Below are 27604 nucleotides of genomic sequence, written 5' to 3'. Positions count from 1 at the left end.
TTTCCAGGTGTTTTCCTGTCAACCTCCGTGTTAGTTATCCTAGAACACGCCACAGAGGAGTGGCTCAGATGGCAAGAGCAATGCAAGTAACGCTGAAGCAAGGACTACTAATAGGGCCAATTTTAAACGTGTGGTTACTTTGAAAATGGAGTGATGAAATGAATCATCTGGAAATCTGAGGATGCAGACCCTGTTCAGTCAGTACATGATGAGCCCTGACACCCTGTACGCTCTAACAAGGGATGTAGATGTGGCTGGACTAAAGGCATGTGGGACCCAGTGCCTCCATCCTGCCCTGTGCTAGGTGAATTCCTTCACCACTAGGCATCACCAAAGCCGGTTCACTCCCACCTTTGTAGGAATGGAATCCAAGTGGGAAGGAGAGTCAGACATACCCTGATGAGCTACCCATCAAACTGCAAACCCGGCTGTGTCCACCCCGTCGGCCTCAGAGAAATGGAGGAATGTCACCCACTCCCTAAGTTCCCTCATGCCTTATTCTGGAAAGCTGAGTGCTTCCAGTGATTAGAATGGAGATCTACGGCATCGTTTAATTATGCATAAACTGAAAATGTCACAAGAGTAAAACTAGGACAAAGGGTTGCACAAAAGAAAAACTAAATAGGGAAAAGTAAGTCGAGGTTTTTCACAAAATATATGCTTCAAGGAAAGTTTGTAGGAGTTCTTGTTGTTGTTGTTGTTGTTGTGGGTCATGGAGCCTGAACTCTGGGCCTGGGTGCTGTCCCTCAGCTCTTCAGCTCATTCTACTACCTGAGCCACAGTGCCATTTCCAGCTTTTTCTGCTTATGTGGTGCTGAGGAATCGAACCCAAGGCCTCATGCATGCAAGGCAAGCACTTTACCACTAAGCCACCTTCCCAGCCTGGATTTTTCTTTTAGTTATGGACATTGCCGTAAGAACTATAATTGCCAAATCAATGCTGAAATACAGGCCCAACCATAACATCAGAATAGAATGGACTTTACAACTAATACAAAAGGCATATTCCCTATTTTCTTACCTTAAAATTAATATTATTTATATTCCTATGTTTGCTTTAAAAGTTTAAACACTTACTTAAACCAGTGGTCTTATTTATGTACCTGATTTTACTGTGAAGAACTTCTTAAGTGAAGCCAATATTAGAGACTGATTTTTCTATCCTTCAACATAGATGAAATCAATTCCCTGGAAAGCACCATTTTCAAAATAGGCAGTCAAAAACAGGACATTATAATACTCACATTTATTCCAGAATTCATTAGGTAAAACACTTAAAAATCTAGGCTATTATGATGAGGGCACAGACATTACCAGAAGTGGTTGTGGAAAGGTACCTCCCCTCCCAGAACTGAGAATTTGTGTGTCCTCCACGCTCTCTTCAGGTGATGAAGACACAAAACACAACACAAAAAAACATGAATAGGTCTCTGGTCCTTAAAGGAGCAAATCAATTCAATGAATTACCTTAAGTTTGTATGTGAAATGTTCATTTATAAATATAATTGGTCTATGTCACTCAAGTATATATCTGAAAGGCTATAGAATATAACGTTTTAATATCAGTAAGCAGAGAATTTAAAAAGTTTCTGTATATATGAATACAAGAAGAAATTGACATATTTGATATATTGATAATTACGTTGGTTAAAGAAGTCAAGACTTCTTTAGAACCAAGTGAAGTAAATATTGTAAAAATATTGCTTCTTTCATTTTATATTTTTTTAAATGAAAGTATCTTTGTGCTTAGCTAGTCATAATATAAACTTAGAAAAAGGGTTGATAAAACCAATAAAAAGTATAAGATTTGAGACAGCATTTTAATTTAAGACTAGCTTAAAGCTATGAAAGTATAAAAGAAAAATTACAATGATACTCTTCCATTTCCAAAGAAACCCTACTTTTGTGGTATTTTCTATAAGTATTATGTATTGAGCAACCCTTTCATCTTTTTTCCATTTCGTTCATAGTGACCACTACAAACACTAGATAATAAAAAAGTTAAATTCTGGCTGAGGAGGGGAAGTGTATCACAGTAGAATTAGGATGTCATTGTTTGCTTACCAAGTGCAGACTGATGTCACATCCAGGGAACATTTGCGTTGAGAGTGTTCATATGTTCCTCACAAGTTGCAGCAGGGAAGATCATTAAGGACTTTGTTCCAGCAGATGCAATGCCTCACTGGTTGGTTGCATGATTACTAACCCTAGCGCACAGTCTTGCAGTGAAATACATACACTGCCTTCACTGTGACGGCACGAAGGAGCTTATTTGTCCCAAATGAGATGTTCTTTGCTCCTGAGGGTAACTTTCTACTTAACATTCTCAAATACCTAGAAGAAACTCAAAAAACAAACTCTATCTTAAGAATGTTAAATGTGGCAAATGAATATGAAATTTCCAAATGGCAATTTAAGTGTAAAAAAGTTCCAAGGTATTTCATATCATGCAAATTTAAAAAGCTGAGATTTCCAAAATAGATTGAAAGTATCTTAGTATCTCATAACCTAGAATATAGAAGCACCCAGTACATTATCTGTCCTGTGATCACTTTTACAGAATACGCAGGGCATGCTGGTCTTCGGTGCTTGGCAGAGCATCTTGCTTCCAGGTGGTTTTCCAGAGGGCCCACTGCAGGGCCGGGAGGGGGAGGAGGTGGGGAGCCACTCTGAGCCTTCTGATGAATGACAAGCATAGGCCTTTGTGTAACTTTTCTACTTCATTAGATCATCTGTAATTTTCTTTCTCTCTAAGGATTTCTTTTTTTTTTTTTTAATCATTGTTCTGCTCCCCACTGCATCAGTACTGCACTTTTTACACATGTTATCAATTAGGATTGAGCAGGGTACGGCTCTGAGGGCCCCTGTGCAACTGTGTTTTCTTTGGTCCTCAGGAGGCAGAGTAAGCTGTGCTAGCATATTGCATTTCCTGAAACTAGCTGAAGGTATTGACTCTGTGTGTGCTTCTGTGACACAGCCAAGTCTCAAATTCAGACATTTGGTGATGTCACTATTTAAGAATGGTTAGGGAATAAAAGTTATGTATGCCTTTGTGGTCAAAACAAATTGCAACATGCTGCTGGGATTTATGTAACAATGGGGATTTTCTATAACTAATGAGTTTTTCTACAATCCTGGGCTGAGAATATTAAACAATTGTGCATAGTGGTGAGGGATGCACTCATGTGGTCAAGCCAGGAAATTGTAGATGAGTAAGTACACTTTAAAGACTTTTTACCTGAAATTAAACAAGTTACTTCAAGAGGCTAGATTTTTTTCATACAGGTGAACCATAATGTGTATCAGTATAAACATAAATTAGAAGATTCTATTTCAGTGTAACACAACACAGTTTTGTATAATGCATCTTAATGTCACCTTCTCATAAGTCTTCCCCATCTCATCCAACCCCACCCACTCTCAAATTTTCTAGTTCCATTATATAGATAGATAGATAGAGAGAGAGAGAGAGAGAGAGAGAGAGAGAGAGAGAGAGAGAGAGAGAGAGAATGTTACAACTGCATTCTCCCATAGTTCCTCTATATTTGCCTGCACCCCTCCCCTTTTACTTCATACCCCAACACTACAAGTTTCAGTTTCTTGGTAACCATTTTGTTAAAATGTACATTGTTCAAAGGAGATACATCATTGGAATCCTCTCCTGTATATATCATTTTTAGTTGATACATTTATACATATATGCATATGACTATAAATTTGCATACATTTTATACCTTCTTTAATAAATGAAATAGTTTATAGGACTCTCAACTCTAGATAAGCAAAACTAATCCATTTAAAAGTAGAGTGCTGGGGCTGGGAAGGTGGTTCAGTGATAGAGCGCTAGCCTTGAGCTGAAGGGCTGTGGGACAGCATCCAGGCCCAGAGTTCAAGCCCCAGGACTAACAAAAAAACAAAATTAACTTAAAAAAATAGAAGTAGAGTGTATAATATACAATGAGCTGTTTGAGGTTATATGGTTGAAAAATATGTAAAGTAGTAAATAATGGCCATGCAGCCTACCCCAGAAACCCATGTGCCCTGCCCGATAAGCTCACATAAATACATGTGGACAAAAGCACAGAAATTTGAAGTCAGCATGAATAATCCTTCAATTTCTAGACTGTGCCCACTGGAACATCAGTGTCCTCAACAGTTTAATTGGAAAGTAAATAAAGAATACACACATTTTATGATGTATTCATTGCCTATCCATGCAGCTTAATAAGAGCTCTTTCCTTCTTGCAGTTTATCCTTGAACATAACAAATTAACTCCAGGACCTGGAGGTTGTCACATGGTTTCACATTTCTTTTCCATCTTGCATCCTGCTTTCTCTCTATAAAGCCCTTAATTATTCTTGTCCACCTGGTAAATTTCAGCTCATCTCCTGGGACCTGTCTCAGAAGTCCTGCTGCCCCAGAGAGAGCAGATCTCTGTCTTTCTTCTGCCACAACTGTCTTTTGAATGAACTTTCTCAGAAAAATGTGTTGCTTTTATTTATACTTGGGTTTTTTTCTAATCATAAAGTATTTGTGGACAGGATCCGAACAAAGTTCTGATTTAAATCCTGCAGGTGTATCCTTCAACCTGAGACATAGATTCTCCACAAATGCAAAGTGAATTTAATTATAATGTGATATATAACTGAACCTTATCTTAGAGTAAATTGAGTAAGTAAAAACAAATGATGTGAAAATTTATATAAAGGAGAAAATTGAAGGCAGTTGCCTTAATCATGAAATTATAGAGGAGTTGATATTCAAGTTATTTCCTTTCAGTGGGTTAGAGGAACACAGGATATTCATGGTGGAGGGAGCAGTATGACTGTAACGGCAGGAAGGTGCGTGCATTCTTTCATATTTTGTACATCACAGTGTTTCTGGCAGCAGGTCATCATCAAATGGCGTGAGGCGAGGATGAAGGTGCCAGTTCTGAGGTGTGTTCCCAGCTCCCTGCTTACAGTGGCCTTGGTGACTTGTAGACCCTTCAGGATGGCTGAAAGCTTCAGCTTACCAGCAGAAGCAAAGAGGAAAGATTCCTTTTGTTTTTTAATCATTATGAATGACTATTTTTACAGAAAATTCTACTTCAGCAGAATCTTCTTCACATGCCAGAGCTGTGAAGTGTTATCAGACTAGGGGATGCGACTGACATGACTGATGAATAGTTACTACTTAACCTATGGCTTACAGAGGGGCAGATACTTGTGAGGAAGTGAAACAGAATGGCTGTTGAATAGGCAGCCCGCAGCTTCTGATGCGAGCCTTGAGAAGATATGCTTGTGTTAGTGTGGAGAGAACCATTTAGGAAGCAACAGAGACTTGACCGGGCAGAAAATAGGCACACACAAGCATCCTGGACAGCAGGCGTGAGTGTCTGTGGAGACAGCCATATTAACTCTCTCACCTGTTAGGAAGCCAGTGAACCTGTACAGCATATATAGTTAGGTAGAATTTTTTAGTTTTTCAACGATAGATGCAGCCCCTTGAAATATAAATTATGTTTCAGTTTTGAAACATTTGGAAACAAGGTTCTGCTGTACTATGCTCCTTCTGTCATTCCAACATATATTCTTCATCTCTGATAAAATGGAAAGGCTGACTTTTCAAAGAAATAAGTTTCTTTTTTGATAATTAATTAATTGTTATTATAGAGATGATATACAGAAGGATTATAATTACATGAGTTAGGTAAAGAGTATATTTCTTTTGCATGGTATCATCTGTTCCCTCATTCTTTTCCAGTATAAATGAAGTAAATTTCTTTACTACAACCTCTTCAATATGTTTAGTGCTTTCAATTGAGTAGAATTCTTCAGAATTAACTGTAAACTACAACCTCCTTAATTTATCCAAGAAATATCCTTACTTCAATAGGTATAAAGCATGAGGAGATTTGCAGAAAACATTTCTTAATTCCATTTACCCAAATCACAAGTTATAAGGCTGCTTTCTACATTTCTCAGAAAACCCAGTGTGTTTGTTTACCTCATTTCAATTAATCTGTAACTAGGGAGAAAAGGTAATCAGAGATAAACTTTTCAGAAGTCTCAATCCTCATGTCTGGGCAATGATCTCAGGATGACATCATGGCTTTGTATTGATCCTTCGAACACCAGCCGGGTGGAATAAACCACTCGGATACTGCAGTGCTGCGATGTCCCTTGCTTTCAAGTTATTAACTTTTAATGTATCAGGTTTTCTCATACATTTGTACCTTCCTTCTGTCTTAAAAATGAAGTAATTGCTTTAATGCATAGGAATTAGTTCAGTATTAGCACATGGAGTCTTTCGTGAAATTGGAAAGCAGATAGAGAGCTTATCAATTATTAAAGTGATGATTTGTTGTTGTTGGTGGTGGTGGTGATGATGGGGCTTGAACTCTGGGCCTGGGCACTGTCCCTCAGCTCTTCAGCTCAAGGTAAGCGCTCTACCGCTTGAGCCACAGCAGCACCACTTCTGGTTTTCTTAAACTTTTTTTTTTTTTTTTTTTGGTCCAGTCGTGGGGCCTGAACTCTGGGCCTGGGTGCTGTCCCTCAGCTCAAGGCTAGTGCTCTATCACTTGAGCCACAGCACCACTTCCGGCTTTTTTCTTTTTGTTTTTATGTGGTGCTGAGGAATCGAACCCAGGGCCTCAGGCATGCAAGGCAAGCACTCTACCACTGAGCCACCTTCCCAACCCCCACTTCTGGTTTTCTGAGTGGTTTATTTGGAGATGATTGTCATGGACTTTCCTGCCTTGACTGCCTTTGAACCATGATCCTCAGATCTCAGACTCCTGGTCAGCTGATCGGAGAATGCTCCTCTTATACTTGGAAGTGGTGGTGCTGTTTTTATTTACTTCCACAGCATTTCTAGTAACTGTCAAAATTAACTCTCACCTGCTTATGTTAACATTTCAAAATTGCTTTTAAGTATATCCAGATTCTCACAAAATGGATCAATATTTTGGCATATATTAATTTTAAATTATACATGGGTGATACTAATAATAATGGCATATTAATGAGATTCATCCTTATGTGTTATATTGACAAAGTGTTGTGAATACTGTTGTTGCTCTTCTGACATAGATGTTTACGCACAAAATTTGTCTCTGCCAGGCATTCAATAGCTAGGAACAAATACGCCAGAATCTTGAATCTGGTGTTGGTGGATGGTAGCTTTAAAAACATATTCATAAAAGACAAACAGGTGAACTAGTGGCATCTAAAAACCACTAATGTCAAAGATCTATCCACTAAGTGTCATTCACTATGTCATATTTCATCTATGAATACTTGTTTCTACATGACTTACAGAAAGTACTGGAGAACACCTCCAGCACAACAATCCCAAAGCACAGCAGAAAGGACACAGATTCAGGAGCCAGATTCCAACAGATTATTGCATCCTCCCTGCTTCTTGTTTTTCATAAAGACAATTGTGCTTGCCCTGACCTGCATTTTCCAAAACTTCCTCACTTAGTGATAAACTGAAAACAGCATGATACATTATGCTGGACAAAACGTAGTGTGCTGTAAAATCGGGTAATTATTTAGAAACTGTCCTTATTTTGTCCCTGTTCGTTTCAACAAATGTCCTCACTTGATTGTGCCATTCTCTCCTTGCATTTTCAACTTCACAGAATCATTGGCTTATTTTTCTGACCTCTGGGAGTGTAAATGAAACTAGCTTTTAACTTCTTAACACAGGTAACACACCGTGTTCAAAGACAAAAGTTAGTTCTATGTTAACTTCAAGGCTCCACATAGATAGCAAGCAACAGGAACGCACTTCCAGTCTGCCAGATACCTACCTCATTAGACTCACGCTCGGATTTCTAAGCTCCAGTCCTCTACCCAGTGCCTTCCAAAAGCTACATGGAAATATCATCTCTTGGTCCTATGTCCACTTCTTTATTTTACTATGGTCAATTCAAAATAAATTCAAATCTATCCAGGAGTACTAAATCTGATTTTATCCCATGTGTGTATGAGCAGCTTTAGAAGCTTAGAGAAATTTGTTTCATCTACAAGTCAGGAATCAATCAATGGATGTTTATTCCCGATATTTGTGTCTCCAATATTTATGTCTCTATTAGGGTAATTTGTATTTATTGTATCTCAGAGCAGAAAATTGTATACAAATAAATTAATTTCAAATTCCACAAGTGATAAAATGCAGAAAAATGAAAATTGGATGACCCATTTTTCAAGTAACAATCTCCATTTATACTTGTAAAAATGTTAATTGCCAAAATCTTGTTTAATACTGGAAAGTAAACCGGGAGGAGGGGCCACAGGTGTGGCTCCAAAGGATGCCTGCCTAGCAAGCACAAAGCCCTCATTCCAAATCCAACTCTATGAGGAGAAAGAGGGCTGAGAAAGGAGGTAAGTGGGGAGGAAATGAAAGGAGGAAGGTTATTAAAGGGGTCACTGGCTCTCATAGATGACAACTTTTTATCTGAAACTGGTAAGTTTAAAAAATCATCACTTTAAGCCTGGCATAATGTATCATGCTGTTTTCAGTTTATCACTAAGTGAGGAAGTTTTGGAAAATGCAGGTCAGGGCAAGCACAATTGTCTTTATGAAAAACAAGAAGCAGGGAGGATGTAATAATCTGTTGGAATCTGGCTCCTGAATCTGTGTCCTTTCTGCTGTGCTTTGGGATTGTTGTGCTGGAGGTGTTCTCCAGTACTTTCTGTAAGTCATGTAGAAACAAGTATTCATAGATGAAGTATGACATAGTGAATGACACTTAGTGGATAGATCTTTGACATTAGTGGTTTTAGATGCCACTAGTTCACCTGTTTGTCTTTTATGAATATGTTTTTAAAGCTACCATCCACCAACACCAGATTCAAGATTCTGGCGTATTTGTTCCTAGCTATTGAATGCCTGGCAGAGACAAATTTTGTGCGTAAACATCTATGTCAGAAGAGCAACAACAGTATTCACAACACTTTGTCAATATAACACATAAGGATGAATCTCATTAATATGCCATTATTATTAGTATCACCCATGTATAATTTAAAATTAATATATGCCAAAATATTGATCCATTTTGTGAGAATCTGGATATACTTAAAAGCAATTTTGAAATGTTAACATAAGCAGGTGAGAGTTAATTTTGACAGTTACTAGAAATGCTGTGGAAGTAAATAAAAACAGCACCACCACTTCCAAGTATAAGAGGAGCATTTTCCGATCAGCTGACCAATTTTGCGTAGGAATAACGAGGTCTTAAGGATAAAGACCTGCTGTGTGGAGAAAAGCATAAATATAATGGCTATAAGAAATGTCTCTTGAGAATGGTGCAGATTTGCACAAGTATAGAAAAGTAATGACAGTATTATCCGAGGGAAAAAGCAGCTGCTTGTGTCAAGGGGCAGTCAGTCCAAGGAGGAAGCAAGGAAGGAAGCAAGAAAGAAGCCAGGACTGAGTAAAACACAACATTTTCACCAAACCGACTTCCATGAATACCAAAGAGCCTCCTGCTTTGCTGGAGTAACGTTGTGTGTGATCTGTTAGCATCATCAGTAAAATAGCAAGTGAAACACATGGTTCCAGGCGTTTTCTCCCGTGTTTTCTTCCACAGTGCCCTAAGTGCATTCCATATGAGTGCACAGAGTCGCTCCTACAAAGTGTCCCAGCTTTGCCATTTTGCAACACCTGTGGGAAGGGGGGGGGGCATGTTTGACCAGATGCATCGTAGTTATTTAGGTATTTCTACTCTTACCCTTATGATGGGTATATTTCCATTTATTATTGTTTTCTCTGTAAAAGTGAGGTTATAATAAATATAATCCCTCCTCAAGGATGCAAAATGGTAACATGTATTCCATGAGTTATAACGTAATGAAAGTTCTGATCACTATGCTCGTATCCATACATGGAAGTGGTCATTCATCCGGTGTCTGTACATGCATGCATACATTATGTATATACAATTTTATATGATTTCCAATTTTATTCATGTAGGATTAATAAAAACAACACTGCCCCTAGTTCACATGAACGGTTCAGGAAGCATGGTTCGGGGGAGGGGATGGTGGTGGTTAACGTCTTGCAGAAGCCTCACTGGTGGACGTTCAGAGGTGTGAAGGCTGCCAGTGAAGAAAGAATGTCAGATGATTGCTGCAATGAGGCACAAGGGACTTGGTCCATAAAGGTCCTCTGGCATCGGGCAGGGTAACTATGTGGCAAGAGACTATGGCTGTGTATGTCTCCGCAGTGGTACGAGCTAAGATGCATGGCGCTCGGCTTGTGGAAGAGTGGAAAGCAGAAACACACCAACAGTGGAATCGGAACTGTGGCTTAGGAAAAGATTAGTCTGGCAGCCTAGTTACATTGTACCTAATTCTGTAAGCAGGTAGTAGTAATTGATTTTCTGATCACTTTAGAGATGGGGATAAGTTAAGTTTGATGGAAAGCTGTGATAGGACTTTTCAAAAATCTTTAGAATTGTCTTAGCACAGTGGCTCAAGCTTGTACTCCTAGCTACTTTCCCATGATATCCCATGGGGTCAGAGGATCATGGTCCAAGGCCCAGGAGAGGAAGAATCTGTAAGACTCCATCTCAACCCATGGCTGGGTGGGTGACATGCAGCTGTCATCTCCAGGGACACAGGGAAACACAAGGAGCAGATCCCCACCCAAGTTGGCTTGAGCATAAAGGAAAAGCATATTGTCAAAATAGCAAAAAGCACAGTGGGGTTGGAGGCATGGCTCCAGTGGCAGAGAGCCCTCCTAGTGAGCTCAAGGCTCTTAGTTAATCCTCAGTACCACCAGAAAAAAGATTAAGAACTTATACTCATTTCAACATACCGGTAAGTCTTTTTCATCTGTTAATAAGTCCATTGATTTTAAATACATCATAATGATAATCAGTTGTAGTTATTTAAATTGTATTTGATTTAAATGAATAGTGAAACGAGGGTTTTATTGAATTGACATCTTGTAGCAATAACTTTGTTCCTTTGAAAAGTATCTACTGGTTAAATAAATGTATCCAACTGTGAAAAATGTGATACAAATACCTTACTGTACATTAATGTTCATTGGTTTTGAAAACAATTGGTTTTAGGTAAAAATCTATTAGGATTAGCAAAACTGCCAAATGTAGAATGCAGTTTGTTCATTTCCGTGGTTTCTTTGGTTGTGGCGGACGGCGTTGGAAATGCCAGCAGAGGCATGGCGGTGGTAGGGAGCAGCAGTGCAGCTGCTGTGTGGGGAGTGGAAGCATGTGACACCTAAGTGTGGGGGCCGTGATGAGAGGCCCCCCCAAAGTGCAGTGCCTCTTAGCGAGAGCCCCTCTGAGCCCAGCACTGCGGGAGGGCTGCACGCCACTGCCAGCGGTCCACCCGTCTCATGCTGTGCTCGCTTGGTCCCCAAAGAAGTCTCTGAAGATAGGAAAAAGGAATAGTGAAATGTGTTCATACTCAGTGTCTTCCAAACGATTCTGGTCTGAAATGTAAACTCAGTTCTGCTTTCCTTTTACATGTCTTCTTTATTATTAGGCTATAATTTCTACCCTAAAATATTAAGTTGTTTTCATCAAGTCATTTCAACCTGAATGCTTTGTCTGAGTTTGTTCAGTACTTTGATGCTGACATGGGATGCCTGGTAGACTGAGCTTTCTTGCTAATCCATTCCACAGGTAATGCTTTCTAGAATACTTTAAAAATAGTGCAATTCTCAATTTGGAAATTAAATGAGGAGGAATGTCTTACATGTTATGGGAATTACAAAGTCACATTTATGTTTATTGTGTGTGCATAGGCCATATATGGTAGGCTACATTTATTTCATTAACCATCATTGTGAACTGGCATATTTGCAACTTTGACACAAAGCTAGGGATGATACATGTCCAATCAGAAAACAGCAAAAATAAGGGTGAAAACATACTAATGTAACAAATAACTAATTAATTAGTAAAAGATAGTCTGAAACTTGTATAAGCTAAGGGAAATATATCCATTTGCATATTTTCAAGAACAGTCAGCAAAAGAAGATAAAATCAAAATAGCTTACTAGAAGACAATTCCTATCAATTCCTATCATTTCTATTTTAAGTATATAAAATGCATACAATTAAATGTAAAAATCTATGCAATACTATACTGTATTTAAAATGTATTTTAATTTCTGATATATTTTTCTGAGTTATAATTATCTAAAATTTAAGATACCAAAAGTGGATATAACTGGATTATGATAGAAAATGAGAAATTCTATAAACCTCATTTACCTTAATCACCTTACAGAGAAGTCTTGGGTCCCTTTGCCAAGTAAATAATTGTTGGATCTACCAGACATAATAGCTTTATTGCACATGGCTTCAGTAATATCAAAAGAGTTAGACTTCTAGGTTGTGTGTACATTTCTGTGTGTGTGTGTGTGTGTGTGTTTGTGTGTGTGTGTGTGTGTGTGTGTAGATGTAGCTGCCTTTATTAATTTACTAATGAATGCTTAGGCCTGTAAAGTGGATTGGAGCAGATGGAATTTCCATTGTGAGTGTGGTACTATTCTCCAAGTAGAATGTGGTATATTTAATCTTGGAGTGTGTGTATTTAACAATGAAGCTGTAAGCCAGTACAACCACAGCAGTGCAGGGAGGGAATCTTCATTCTTCCCCTGAGGTAACTAGAACTAATTTCTACTTGAGTAGATCAGAACACTAGAGGTGGAAAGATCTGAAGAGTTCTGGAAGGCCTCCACACAGTAGGACCAATACATGAGAGGGAAAAACCAGCCTGTCATTACAAGGAGATTGTGCTAAATGAAAATGACCAGTAACTGCCTCTGTCCTTGAAGACAACAGCATTGTAGCCTTGTATTGCTTAATGTCAAATATTGTTTAAGCCATGATATGTGTAAGTGCGTTGAATGGGTCTCTCTTGTTTTATGCACTTTTTCCCTCTCAGTTTCTTTCATCTGCACCTCTAGTTCATAGCCTGCTTAAGTTTCCAATCCATCTTTAATAGAAAGTGTTTTCCAGGGTCTAAAAGGTTTCCACAAGGGATTCTAATGGTTTCACACTAGTCACCAACTTGATTTTTTTCTGCTTCTCAGCTGTCTTTAGTTTCACAGCCCCGAGACCATCTGTCTAGACAGGTGTTATCTCACTGGTATCTAAAAGTAGAATCTGAACATCATTATTTTTGAAATCTATTTAGAAATTGCAAGTCTAGTGGTAAAGCAGTATGGGCCTGAGCTGTGCACTGTTACAGATCTCTTCCCAGACAGATGGACTGCAAAATGGCTTATTTTGCATGAACCAGCTGTGAACTTGAGTAGGGAATAGGAACTGTGAGTGTCACTTATACTGCACAGAAAAATGGAGACTACTACAGAAAGATTTTGTAGTAGATAATATATTTATGTAGTAAATTTATTTCTTCTTCAAAAGTAATCTTCCTTGTCCGAAGTTCAGGGAAAAATAAATACAGGACCCCCAGTCCTAAGTACATTGTTCTAACAGCAAATTCTGTTAACAGGTATTTTCCAAGCCTGCAAATGAATGGGTCTTGACTATGCTTCACCACAATTATTTGCAAGTCCTTGTTCTCTTCAAGTTCAAAATATATGATACTAATTGATATGTACATATTTGCTCTTGGTAGCATTGAATTACTGTTGTGAATATAACTGAGAGGTAATATTGGAAAGGAGTGTTTACTCTTTCTGCTCAAGCAGGGTCTTAACACCATAAACACACACACACACACACACACACACACACACACACACACACGTGCACACACACACACACACACACACACACACACACACACACGACATCAACATGCCAGCTTCTTTCCTCCAGGATCTTACCAAATGTGGCCTTAGGATGTAAATTTAGACAGCTGAGGAAAACTAAGTCTTCTTCATTTCCACAACCTAAGTGACAGTCAGAAAGGAATCACTACAGGATTGGTAAATACCACTTCCCTGTTTTTAGCCAAGCATCCTGTGATGTGCTTTATGGATACATAGACATCCTAAATGCATGGAAAAATGACTCAAAATTCCCTAGTGTAAAATTATGCTCATTAAAAGTCAATATTCTGTGGTTAATTTATTTTCTGTTAGTTGGTGAAACTGGCCTGATTAAAGCCAAAGTTTCTGTTAAGGCCTAGATTTCTTTTTTATAGGTTTTCCATTAGCAAATTAAATAGAAAAGGAGAAAAATCACTAATTCAAATTTTGTGTTGAATGAATAAGAAGTGGCAATCTCAATAAGAATATTAGTTCATTAAATACCTGAGTTATTCTTATAGCCTTTCCACCACATCAAAATGATTAGACATATATTTTAGCAGCAGCCAGCTACCCTGGAGATTGGATCATCTAGCAGGAAAATGTGGTGATGTGGAACCTGGAGCTCCATGTTGCAGTGACCATCATCTGCAGGACCACCTTACACCATGCCTGGACATGTGTACACACACACACACACACACACACACACATTTTCTCAATATATGTGTGTATTTGGTACATGTTGGTATATCTGCATGCATACAGTAACACACAGCCAGCTCTGCCTATCAACGTGAGCATAAGGAATTGGATCAAATAAAGAATACTATTCCCAAATTATTGATGTGCATTTTATTCTATTAGTAGTGAACTCTTCAATAGGCTGCACTGTTAAATAAGATCCAGGTATTATTTGTTGTGATAACTTACAGATTTCTAATGGCAAGCAAATCGTTGCCCTGTGCTGTGACAGCTCGTGGTATACAGAAGGGCACAAGCGAGGAGACGCTTGCAAGCCATGGCCCACCAAGGGCCCAGAGTCTTCCATGGCTTCCTCAAGGAAGCCCTGCTTTTATTGGACACCTTGGACAAAGGGTGGACTAATTCAGCAGTGATAGTCCCGAGACACGGTGTTGAAAATGAACTGTGCAACTTGGGGTGGGAGCAGGGCTCAGGAGTGGAAAAACAGGGAGGAATGAGGAAGGGCGTGACTTAGTTCCTGACTTACGTAACTGTAACCCTCCGTACATCACCTTTACAATAAAAACATTAAAAAAGAATTCAACTCCACATCAAATGAGTAGATCACAAGGAAAAAGGAAAGGCACACTCCATACTTGGAGATACTAGCACTTTCTGGTGGCATTAGGTAGCAGCTCCTATTACAAATATTGGAGAACACAATGCTGTGCTGTTTGCTGATACTGGGCCATAACGATATAAACATCATCCACATGTTAGCACTGAAACTGCTTTTCATATGAGAAAGCCTGTGTCTGGTGCTGAGTTTACTTGTCTGCAGTGAATTTGAGCGAGGTTTGCAGCTGGGCATGATAGAACAGCCTGCACTGCAGTACAAGTGCTCTGGGATCTGAGGCCGGAGGCCCACCTGGGCTGCGCTTGCTTGTCTTTTGAGACACTGTCTAAGTAGACAAACAGAGTTAGTGTCCCACTAAAAGATTCTGATTGCTGCTCCAGGTCCTACCTCAAAATGTTTTACAATGTGTTGGAAATGGGAGCTAGGAAATAGCAGGACGATGTGAAACTCGCTCTCTGGCTGAGCTACAGTGATGGGTCTCCTGTGTGCTGTCTCTTGCATGCTGTGACCAGGTACTTTGAACAGATTCTAGTCCCTGACATCAATGTATTTGCCTCCTCCTACCAAGTGGGGAAGAAATGGTTCCATTATTTTAGCTTTTTAAAGACCAAGTCTTCCAAGGACTTGTTACAAATTATCTACGCCTGACTCAGAGTTCAAAACGCAAAGTACCTTCTTAAAATTTCAAGAAGTCAATTTACTGACAGCAGAAATTTAAAACAGTTTCAATTATTTTAAGAATCCTTTATTTTGATTTTCTTTTTTTCTTTTTTTTTGTCATGGGGCTTGAACTGTAGGCTTGGGCGCTGCCCTTCAGTTCTTCAACTTAAGGCAAGCGGTTACTGCTTGAGCCACAGTGCCACTTCTGATTTTGATTTCTTTTTTCACTTAGAAGTCTAATGGACATTTAATGAAAAATGTAGAGGTAAGTTAATTAAATTAAAAAATAGACATTGACCATACTTACTGTATTCATAAACTGCTTCAGCGAATAGCAATTCCTTTGTACAACTACTTAAAAACAATAAAAATACTGAAAAAAGAAATTGGAACATTAATACCCCAAAATAGCTTTTAAAAAGTTTGTGACTGGCAGTTGATCTAAATTCCCCCAAATAAAGGAAAAGTAAATACAGCAGAGCTCAGATACTTATTATAAATAGTATAGGATTTTCGGTTGAGGGACTTTCTAGAACATCACTTTATGTATCAATAATGCAGCTATATAAAACTTCCTCAACTTGTTAAAAGCCTGCCGGTGAAAGTTGTGTGTGTTGTCAGCTGATTGCTGCTCACATGCTGATCATGGCAGACACTGAGAGCAATACCAGCGTAGTTCAGGGGAGAGAAGCCACGTGTGCAGAAAACCTCAGATACTTGGCGACTTTCACATGCCAGTGTTGTGAGACAGTTTTCATGGCGTAAAACTTACTTGAGTGTTTATGTCTTGTTGTTGCTGATAGTCATGTAGTATAAGCCTTCAGTTTGAAGGTCGCACCGAGTACACAGGCTATAAGGTACATGGAATCGTTCATTGCAGTTTTTCTCTCTCCCTTTCTCCTTTACTCTGTCTGTCTCTCTCATCTCTCTCTCCAGTTCTGAGGTTTGAACTTAGGTCTTCACCTTTGCTGGATTTGTGTTCTCAGTGATCTGCCATTTGAGCCATGCCTCTAGCCTGGCATTTTGCGGTTGCTTTGTAGGTGGAGTTGACACACTTGACAGCGGCTGGCTGCAAGCCCATGACCCTTCAGAGCTCAGCCTCCTGTGGGCAGGATTACTGGTATGAGTTACCAGCAACTGGCTGTTAGTTTCTTATTTTTTTCTTTATGATGTCTAAACTATTTATACAAAACTTACTCATCTGGAAGTTCCTGATTTAGCATTCCCATTAAAAACAATTCTAATCCTATTACTCTAAGTAGAAATCAGTTTCAACTTGCATATGTCTTTGTGTCTGCCCCACAGAAGCCTCTCTGTACTGACCTTTCCCTATTCTGTTATGCAAATCCACCTCAAGTGCAGTGCACAGATCCTTTTTCACAAGAGAATGCACTATATGTGACCTGTGACTCACACGGAGAGCTCACTTTATGCAAAGTGTGCTCATACATTTCTTCATTTTACTCCCTTCCGATCTGGGATGAAGTTTGCTGGTTATCAAGCGAAGGGGGTGGGAAGAGCACATGACCACACCCACAGCCTGCAGAGGGACAGGGTGGTCACCACAGGCAGCGGGTGTTAGGGATGTAAGTATCTATAACTTAGCCAACTGTTAATGAATTTGGACAGACACCAGAGTCATGTAATATATAAAATGCAATGCCCACTAAGCTGCTATTGTGATCCTGTTAGGCTTCCATATGCAGATAATAATTTATTTTTCATTTTAGTGAACTGTTTGACCAAGTTACTGGAAAAATATTCCTATTTTTGTTACATCAGAATAAATGCCATAAGTACCCATGAGGGACCACTGAATTTCTCAACAATTATTAGAGGTGTTGGCATTTATCCCATAGTTTATAAATCTAGCTTTGTAATTAGTTAGGGTACATTTCATAGGGAATATGAAAAGCTAAAAGCCAACCGAAGAGATTCTCCAAAGAAAACCAAGAATAGCCGATCATTGTAAGGGTAGGAAGTATGGTGTCAGAGCCAGCTGAGCAAAATGAGGTCTTTAAAAAAGAAGGCAAGGAGGGGGAAGAATGCGGTCCAAGGTGGTGCTGGGCAGTGTGTGGAGCAGTGAGTGTTTTTGTATGTTTTCATTGCATTTGTTTCTGCTGCATGGAGTTGGAATCCTGAAACTGGAATGCGTGCCTGAAATTATTTTAACCTAACGCAACAAAACAGAGGGCCCGACCTTTGACCATCCTTAACAGGAGTGAATGATTCATTGTGACCACTCTACTCTTTAACTTTGGTTTTAGCGCATTGACTCTTAACTTAGATTCTCACGGTGTTCAGACCCCTGAGTACCTGTTCCCAAAAGTCTACGTAGCTCTTTACTTGGTCACAGAGTGTAAGTAGGTTTGATCACAAAATTGTGTGGAAAAAAAAGAGATTGCCATGTGCATGTGGACAGCAGATACGTTACCCGGTGCAGTAAGGATAGTTAACATAAGTTAATAATTACAGTTATTTATGACAGTAATTGTAAGCACTAATATTTTGTAAGTAGCTTTATTATAAAATAGTTACAGATAGTTTTTTGTTTGTTTGTTTTTTTGGGGGGTCCGGTCGTGGGGCCTGAACTCTGGGCCTGGGCGCTGTCCCTCAGCTCTTCAGCTCAAGGCTAGTGCTCTACCACTTGAGCCACAGCGCCACTTCCGGCTTTTTTTTTCTTTTTGCTTATGTGGTGCTGAGGAATCCTCATGCATGCAAGGCAAGCGCTCTACCACTGAGCCACCTTCCCAGCCCCGTTACAGGTAGTTTTCTTCAGTAATGTTTTAGAATTTAATCTCAAAGAACTGCAGAAAAAGTTTGTGTGCTGTCATTGTTAAATTAAAGTTATTTTGTACTGTGCTAGTTTCCCAGCTGACTTGAAATCATGCATTGATAATTTCTTCTGTGTTAGATCTCTGGAATTCCTGCTCAGAATTTTCACAAAGGAGCTAGGAGGTTTTTGCTGAAGGGTCTAATAAAGGCACACAGGTCACAAATGCTGACAACAGCATTTTCCCTCAGTAGAGAAAGGACAATCACTTCACATTTGTCATGGATTTATTAGACAATATTAAGTAATCCTGACTCATTCTGCCTTGGCCTTAAAATTACTTCAGAAGAAACTAATAATTAATTGAATTCTTGTAGAACTTCCATCACATCTTTATTTTTGAAGAGGTAATCACTTTAAATAATGAAAAATATCAGAAAGTAATAAATCTTTATATTTGATTAACCTAAAATGTGAAAAAGTTAAAAAAAGATTTAACAATAGTTTTGCATGAAATAGAATGTCATCCTACTTTTTAAATTTAAAACACGAGAGAGCATTTTCTTTCTTATGTGGGAATTGTTTGTTATCCTCTATACTCCAAGGCCTATGAAAAAAGTTCAGATAACTACTTGTGTGTATACGTGTGTTGTGTGTATGTGGTGTGTGTGGTTTGTGGTGTGCGTATATATAGACAAGAGAGAAATGAGAGTGAAGGACCCTCAACTAACGCAGAAGGTGCCGAGTTACAGAGAGATGCTGCTGTATGCAAGTCCAAACCTACCTGAGAGATAAACTGCAGAGACAACTTAGAGAACATTTAATAAGCGAACAGTGTTTCTGTCTCCCCATAAACATAGATCAGATTTCAAGGGGGAAAAACCTTTCAGAATATAATACTCAGAAGACAGTGCCCTTTAATTTCTTTCAAACAAGGAATGAATGAGGTGCTTGTACCTGGCGGTTCTACCAGATGGCGGTCATGGCCTGGCAAGAAGACGCTCTTCCAGGCAGGGCTGGTGGCCCTAGCTCTGGCGGTTGGTGCGGCTGTGGCTGCTGGCAGCGGTGCGCAGGGGCAGCGCCGTGGGCTGGCTCCTGTGGACAGCCCTGAGGCTGTGGGTCTAGGTCAGGCCCACGGTGATTGGAACTGCTGCCCGAGCCCTGGAGGAGCTCAGTTCCTGGCCATAGGGGCCAGCGCGGCAGCTTTCCGAATGGCTTCCACCAGCAGGCCCCCCGCAGCTCCTCTGCCAGCCTCCTGGCTCTCCTCTTCCTCTCCCCTTTGTCCCCTTCTTTGTTCCTCCACCGCTGTCTGCTTTTGCTCTCTCTGTCTCTGGTTTCTCAGCTCCTCCTGCTGCTGGCCTTTGGGGGGCACTTGCCCGCCACCACACTGCCATTGCTCCACGCCCATCCCCACCCATCCATCCCGGTGGCCTGCCCGGCTGGGCTGCGCTGCCACCTCTCCCGCCGTCGTCGTGTTATCCGCTCTGTCCCCTGGAGTCCGGGTGAAGGTGACCCAAGACGGGTCCAGAGCAGCCTGGGCCCCACACAGCGTGAGCACTGCGCGTGCTCTGTGGCCGGCGGGGTGCTGCGGTGGCCCAGGCCGCAGGCCTCCCTGCACACACGAGTGCTTCCCAGGCGTTTGTCCCTGGGACCGAACCACAGCTTCGTTACGGCTCTGGACACACCCGTCTCTGCTTTCTCCACTCCATTCAGTCTTCTGCATACTCCAGGTTTACTTCCGGTACTAGCACTTTTGATTCCCATGTCGCACTCTGTTTGTTGGTCCACTCAGTTTGGAGTAGTCATTTTCAGTGTCCTATGCGGTTCTTACCGGGAAGTTCTGAGCAAGGCAAATGCACACATTGCTGTTTCTGTGTGTGCTAAATGAACAGACACACGGGCATATACACAAGTGATGCAGGCAGGCAGAGATTGAGGTATCCATGTTTTGTCCATTGTGATTGGTCAGCATTTACAAGGTCCCTGTTACATACATTGTGATTGGGAGACTGGACTGCCTGCAGCTAGGTTTGTACTTCATACAGTTCCTTGTAGTTGATATACCAAGGTATGGGAAATTTGAATTGTATTGGAAATTTTTAAACTGAAAATAATGTGTTGATACAGAGAACCTTACCTAGCCTACAGAATTTTTGTTGTTGTTGGTTGTGGGGCTTGAACTCAGGGGTGGATACTGTCCCTGAGCTCTTTCACTTAAGGCTACTACTCTGTCATGTTGAGCCACAGCACCATTTCTGGCTTTCTAGTTGTTAATTGGAGATAAGAGTCTCACAGGCTTTCTTGAACTATGTTCATCTGATCTTAGCCTCCTGAGTAGATAGGATTACAGGCGTGAGTCTTCAGTGCCTGAGGTAGCCTACAGAATTTAAAGTTATTTTTAAGAATAAGGAAATATTTCATCAGTCGAACAGTGAGAGACTATTAAAATGAAACAAATATTTATAAATGAAAATAATGTTTGCAAGTAAAGCACCATTTTTTTTTTTTGCCAGTTGTGGGGGCTGAACTCTGGGCCTGGGCGCTGTCCCTCAGCTCTTCAGCTCAAGGCTAGTGCCCTACCACTTGAGCCACAGCACTACTTCTGGCTTTTTTCTGCTTATGTGGTGCTGAGGAATCGAACCCAGGGCCTCATGCATGCAAGGCAAGCACTCTACCACTGAGCCAACTTCCCAGCCCCATACAGCACCATTTTAAATCTGAGCAAAAATTGTGGCCTCGGGAACAGCTAGCCTGGAGAATTGACCCCTGTCGGGAAGGAAGGTGGGTAACTGCATTAGACCTTCATGGAAAGAACTCAAGGGAGAATTAGCAATGTCAGGAAAATCTAGTATTTCTTAGATAAAGTGGAGGTAAAAGTCTTTATGGTCCAAGCAAGAAACTGGTCTAAACTAGTCAAAAGCAAAGCATAGGAAAAAAATGAGGCATAGCGACTTGATCATGAAAGATGTGACTGTACAATGTAAGTGTATAGTGTCATAATTATTATGACACCTCTTCATTATGACAGACAGAGACAGACTTGAAATAGTCACTGTTAAAAAGTAATGCCATTGACAGAGGAATATCTGAGCTACAGAATAAAATGCGATGAATAATGTGCAAATGTCTAAAGAGATGCACAGGAAAAGAAACGCAGATGGTTAATTAATCTTGGAATTAATCGAGTAAATCACAAAACACTAATTAAAACAATGAGCCCTTTTCACCATCAGTCAGCAAAAAGTAAACGAATTCATCTCAAGCAGTGGGTAGAGGCCCTGTGTTTAACGCCTTGCTGGTGGTAGCTGGGAGTGATAAAGCTATCTGTAACACTCCCAACGTTTTAAGCACACAGACATTTTACCATTGGGATTTTTTTTGGTATCAAATCAACTGTACATTGGTCTTAAGATGAGGTGATAATGAAGGCTACAAAGATTAAACTGAGTATCTTTTTCTTGCTTTCTTTCTAATAGTTACTAAACTTTTTCTCATGCTAGGACATTCCCCATCTTGATCTTTCTGAAAATTGAATTTACTTTGTCAATACTCTTTTTAGTCACATGTCTAATTATATGTACATATGTACACGTAATGTATTCAAATCCAAAAAGATGTTGATAGTATTAAGGTTTGCACAAAGAATTATTGAGGCATTGTGATATGAAGAGAACCCAAACATAATGCAAGAACTTACCAACAGATCTTGAATGTGAAATGCTGTGTTTGAGTGAAAGTGTTCACTGCATCAATGGACTATGGATGCTGATTAGCAGTGGAAATATGGACAAGCTGTTGTCTCTGTCTGCATCCTCTCATCATAAAACCTGATGCCATGGCTTTGTATCATTAAATAATATAGAAAAAGTGCTCTCCACTGCACTGAGTATTTTCATGATTAGAACCAGGTTTCCATAATCCTTGGATTGTTGTGCATATGAATAAACATTGCTGATGTAAATACTGGTTTCACATTGCAAGACTTTGAAGAAATAGAATAATGTGGAAACAGGTTTAAGAAATACATATATTTTAGAGTTTTAATACCCTTGCACCAATATCATTACAGATCATTTTTATTCTGGTAGTATAAACCTTTTTATGAAATTAGCCTTTGATATAGCCCTCTTTGAAAAATCAATATATCCATTTCCTTATTTATTTTCTAGCAATTGGGTAGCTTTAAAACCCCCAAAACAAGTTCTGTATATGGCTACATAAAACTTATCTTTATGTTTTTATAGCTACATTTTCCTATATATATGTACAACAGAAAAATTGATAACAACTTGTAGGTTAATGCCATACATTAAAGTAGATGCATGATCAGTAGATTCTGAATCAATGTTTTAGTGAAAATGTACTGGAAATGGTAAGAAGATATGATAAAATTAAATAATTAAAAATAAAAATCATCCCATATCCACTACAAGTTTTCCCTTAGTCTAGACTATTTTATCCACCTGGATGTATCTTGTTTGCTAAATCATGTCATTAGAATATAGTTAACTTTCACAACTTGAGATTAAAGAACACTTGTATGACTTATCAAATTACTCTTTAGATGTAGAATAGTATCAGCCATCTCTCTGAAGAACTATATTCCAATAGCGGGAGTATATCCATAAGGTTGTAACTCCTTACAGGAATTTTAAAAATCAGTTTGATTTTTGCCTTGTTTGATTTTGTGTTTTTTTTCCTCCTTTGTATTTTGAGACAAGATCTTGCTATGTATCTTAGGCTAACTTTGAACCTCTCATTCTCCTGCCATAGCTTCCAGATTGCTGAGATTATAGATCTGTACCACTTAGTTTACCTTAATATGTCTTAGATGTGTGTTTGGAGTGAAGAAATGCCTCAATTCTGCTTTACGGACTGCTGTTCCCTACCTGCTACTTTCTGTTTTAAACAGAGGAGAGATAAACAAAAGTCACATAAATCCCTGACTGCAGTGCAGAATTGTTCATATAGCAGGGCAAGTAGATGCACAAACCTTCGTGAAACCGTGAGATGTAAGCAAGGCGGCTGTTGCTCCAGGCAGTGTCAGGGCAGGGAGGGGAGGAGGAAGCTTACACGGGGGAGTTGTTGAACGCTTTCTGTCGATGTCACCCACCCCCTGTCTCCACGTTTCCCTCACTGTTGCTAAGATGCCTTTGCCTAAACTCCATGAAGAACAATCCTCCTCTCCTGTGCTTATTTCCTCAAGTGCACTCACACTATTTATAAAACGTGGCAGAAACGGTGTGTATTTCCTGAATCCACACTTCCTTCCCTGGTGAAGTAAACCTCACTTTTTTAAAGAAAGCAAATGTACCTTGCCTCGCGGGTGTGCTGTGGTTGATCTAAACCAGTAAGAGCCGTCCTGCTTAGAATTTCTAATAATTTGAATGACAATTATTTCTTCTGGCTTTCATGAGTCTAAGGAATGCCCTTGTCACCCAGTTTTTGCCAACAAAACATCAGAGAAAGTTTGCTGGAGGCTTCCCAGAAACTTTTTCATTGATAAAAGAAGGCCTTTGTAGAGACGAGCTTTGTTCTCTTACCCTCTTGCTCCCACGTCTAAATGAACTCTTCCACTTGGAGATACAACTGTTGTCTTGGGACCATGAGGCAATAAATCCAAGCTTGAAATGTCAGTGTGCCACTGACAGAAAAATTCTGGGTCATTTGTGGTGAGGCCCAGCCTGGACTCCAGACCTTGTGTGGAAAAGAGTCTCCGGGTTGCTGACATCTCTGACCCGAGCAGACAGCAAGCATTTATGAGGTTTCCACCAGGCACTCTTAGTTTCAAATAACACCTGTCAGGTAACACTGACTTAGAGAGAAAAAGAACCCAATCACAGCAGAGTAGCTTCTCTGACATCGCAGCTAGGAGGTTGGTATTACTTGACATAGGTTCAACTTATTTCTTCTACTATTTGAAAATAGCTATGAATAGACAGTAAGAAACACTTGAAGTAAATGGTTTGCATTTTTCCTTTACCTTGAAACTCTAACTGATCAGTGAATTTCATCAAGGAAGACAAATAAATTATAATTTTACAAGAAGGCCCTAAAGCAATCATTTGTGGACTTAAATAACTCCATTTTTACCCTTTGTTCGAGTGAGCTAAAGCAGTTATAATATTTCTCTTAGGTGATCCAGTTGGCTGTGTGACACTATGCTTTTGGTTTTCCTCCATTAAAAAATCACATAAGGAGCAGAGTGAAAGTAGAATTTGGTGTTTCAGACACATTATCTTATTGATTAATTCAACACTCCTGCTAACTGCAGTACTTAGATACTGTGCGTTTACAGTATCTATTCCACATACAGCGTACTTCTGAAATTAATTTAAATGAGGCAAAATTATATTAGAAAATAACAGTTTCACTGAAAAAAGAATATTTCTTGATTATTGCTCCTATTTTTAAATTTTTGCTTGGCAAACAAAATACATTTAGGTTGTTTGCTAATACATTTCCCTTGATTTACTTAAAGCCACAGAGGCTACTAAGGTACTAACAAATCAACTCTCCTTGGAGTTGGATCATAATCTTTCAATATAAATGGCAGTTTTCTATGATTACTTTCATAATTTTTGCTAATTTTCACAGGTACTATTTGGTGATTAAAACATAACTAAATGAATTAGCAATATTTTTAGACTCCCACGTCCACATATTTTTGGATTTCCTCATTGGTTATATACCTTGTTATTTTTATTTATTGAAGATTCTTAATATATTATTTCCCATTAGGTTAATATACTGAAAGTTTTTCAGTAAATATTGTTATAAATATTGTTATAAATATTTAGAAACAAATTTCAGGTTTAAATAATTTGTACTGAAGGTATGAGATTTACATTACAAAAGTATGCATTTTACAACCTGATTTGCGTATAGCATTCAACGTTGACCTGCTTTTACTACCATTAGAGATTTTTCTGGGTGTCCCACTTCTATTTGTTTGAGCAAATCATTCATTGTTAGCACATCTCTTGCTTGGAGGAGGTACAGATGATGCAAATGTGTGGAAATGGGTACAAATTAGACCTGATTTGCTTATTGCAAGTTTCTTCTATGTGTATGTAGCACATTAACTTAATTTTTTTAAATTAAATTTACTTCCAAATTACCTGAATTAAAACTTATATTTGTACTATAATTAATTATTAATATATTTAGAAAAGAATTTTTAAAAATAGTTGAAGTATCTGTGATCATATTTAAACATTAAAACTTTAGAAATTCCTTAAGATCTGAGTAAAATTAAATGAAAAATTAAATATTAAGAGTAGACTTAAATATAGGAAAACATTCAGTTGATTGGAGTGCCATTACGTAAACAATTCTGCTTTGTTAAGTAATATATTTACTATTAATATGCTTAAATTAAAGGTAAAATTATTTTGAGAAACAGAATTCTAGTATAATGATTTACATGTACAAATATCCATGAACTGCAAATAAATGCATTCTTTAAGGTAATTTTAGGAATAAATTTAAAGAAATATAAAGTAGATAATAATTTGTTTCGACATTGGTTCTTTTACTATGCATTATGAATTAGACATAACTACTGACATGGTATGTGTTGTGTTTCATATGAAAATGCACTTGTTGAAGGCCTGGCAGCAAGTTTTGTGTTTTAATTACACACACACACACACACACACACACACGCACGCACGCGCACACACACACACACACACACACACACACACACACACACACACACACACCAAATTAGCATGAGAAATGTCTCGTGTCTGGCCGGATGCCAGTGGCCCATGCCTGTAATCGTAGCTACTCAGGAGGCTGAGATCTGAGGGTAGAGGTTCAAAGCCAGCCTGGGCAGGAAAGTCTGTGAGACTCTTATCTCAAGAAAACCTGAAGTGGCACTATGGCTCAAGTGGTAGAGCGCTAGCCTTGAGCTGAAGAGCTGAGGTACAGCGCCCAGGCCCAGAGTTCAAGCCCCATGACCGATAAAAAAATAGAAAGAAAGAAACTCATGTCTGGCGACACATCCTGTGTTTGGAACTGCATGTATGTAAATTAACGTGAGATGAGCATCTCACTGTATGTAGGTCTCACTGCATGTGTCTTTGTGCAGATGGTGTGTGTGTGGTATGTGTGTGTTTAGCACATATCTAAAGAGAAAATCAGTCCCTCTTTCCTTTGGTAAACTTAAAAATGTCATATAACTTTGCCTAGTTAATACTTTTTAATCTTTTTAAAAGTTAGAGAGTAGCATATTAAAATATTTTTAAGGATCTCATATTAATAGTTTAATGAATGTGATTTTTGTTACTAGACTAAAATTTATGGCAGCTTACAATTTAGCATTTACATACCAACCAGTACTTACTGAGGTTGCAAATCAGAGAGTTGTAATGATTTCTTCTCTTATTAAACTGTATAAGGATGCATAGAATGAACTTGAAGTTTGGGAGCATATAGAGGCTACCATTCTGAAAACTATAGTCATTCATTATATTCACTTGATAGGTAATATTTATACACAAATTACTAGAGTCTGTTAGGCACAACCAACTAATATAACTATTTAGGAAGGTCAAATACAAGATTTTATGCCTTTTGGAAACATACTGATTGTCATGGTTACACTCAGTGTATAGCTAATTGATTTTACATTAAAAAGTTATTTCTCAGAGGAGAGAAGGAAAGATACCAGCTTTGTTTCAAAAACCAACACTTTTTCTGACACTACTCATATTTTGAGGTATGACTGAGCAAGCCAACTTAAAGTAGGAAGTAATTGCCATCTATAATAGAGACATACTTGAGATACTCCAGATCTCATGGCTCAGTGACCTTCCTCCACCTTTCCCCATGTTGATTCAGTGTTTCTGATGCTCCGGGTTGAATTGTTGGGTCAGTATTAGATCTCATGTCTAGAAATGAGCAGCATCTGCACCGTGAGACAGCTTTTCTCAGGTGTGTTGCAGTCTCATCCCATTGGCCAGATGGGGTTGTTTGTTCCTCTCCACAGACGATTGGAAAGCGGGAATAAGATTTTTCATATTGGCTTAGAACTTTTTCCTGGCATGAGTGGTTAAGTGAACAATGTTTAGTTCAAGCCAGGCGTGGTGGC

This window comes from Dipodomys spectabilis, unplaced genomic scaffold (assembly GCF_019054845.1).
Source record: "Dipodomys spectabilis isolate Male_0828 unplaced genomic scaffold, ASM1905484v1 ptg000076l, whole genome shotgun sequence".
In the NCBI taxonomy this organism is placed as follows: Eukaryota; Metazoa; Chordata; class Mammalia; order Rodentia; family Heteromyidae; genus Dipodomys; species Dipodomys spectabilis.
The sequence above is the reverse complement of the archived record's forward strand: the minus strand, read 5'-3'. Positions refer to the sequence as shown.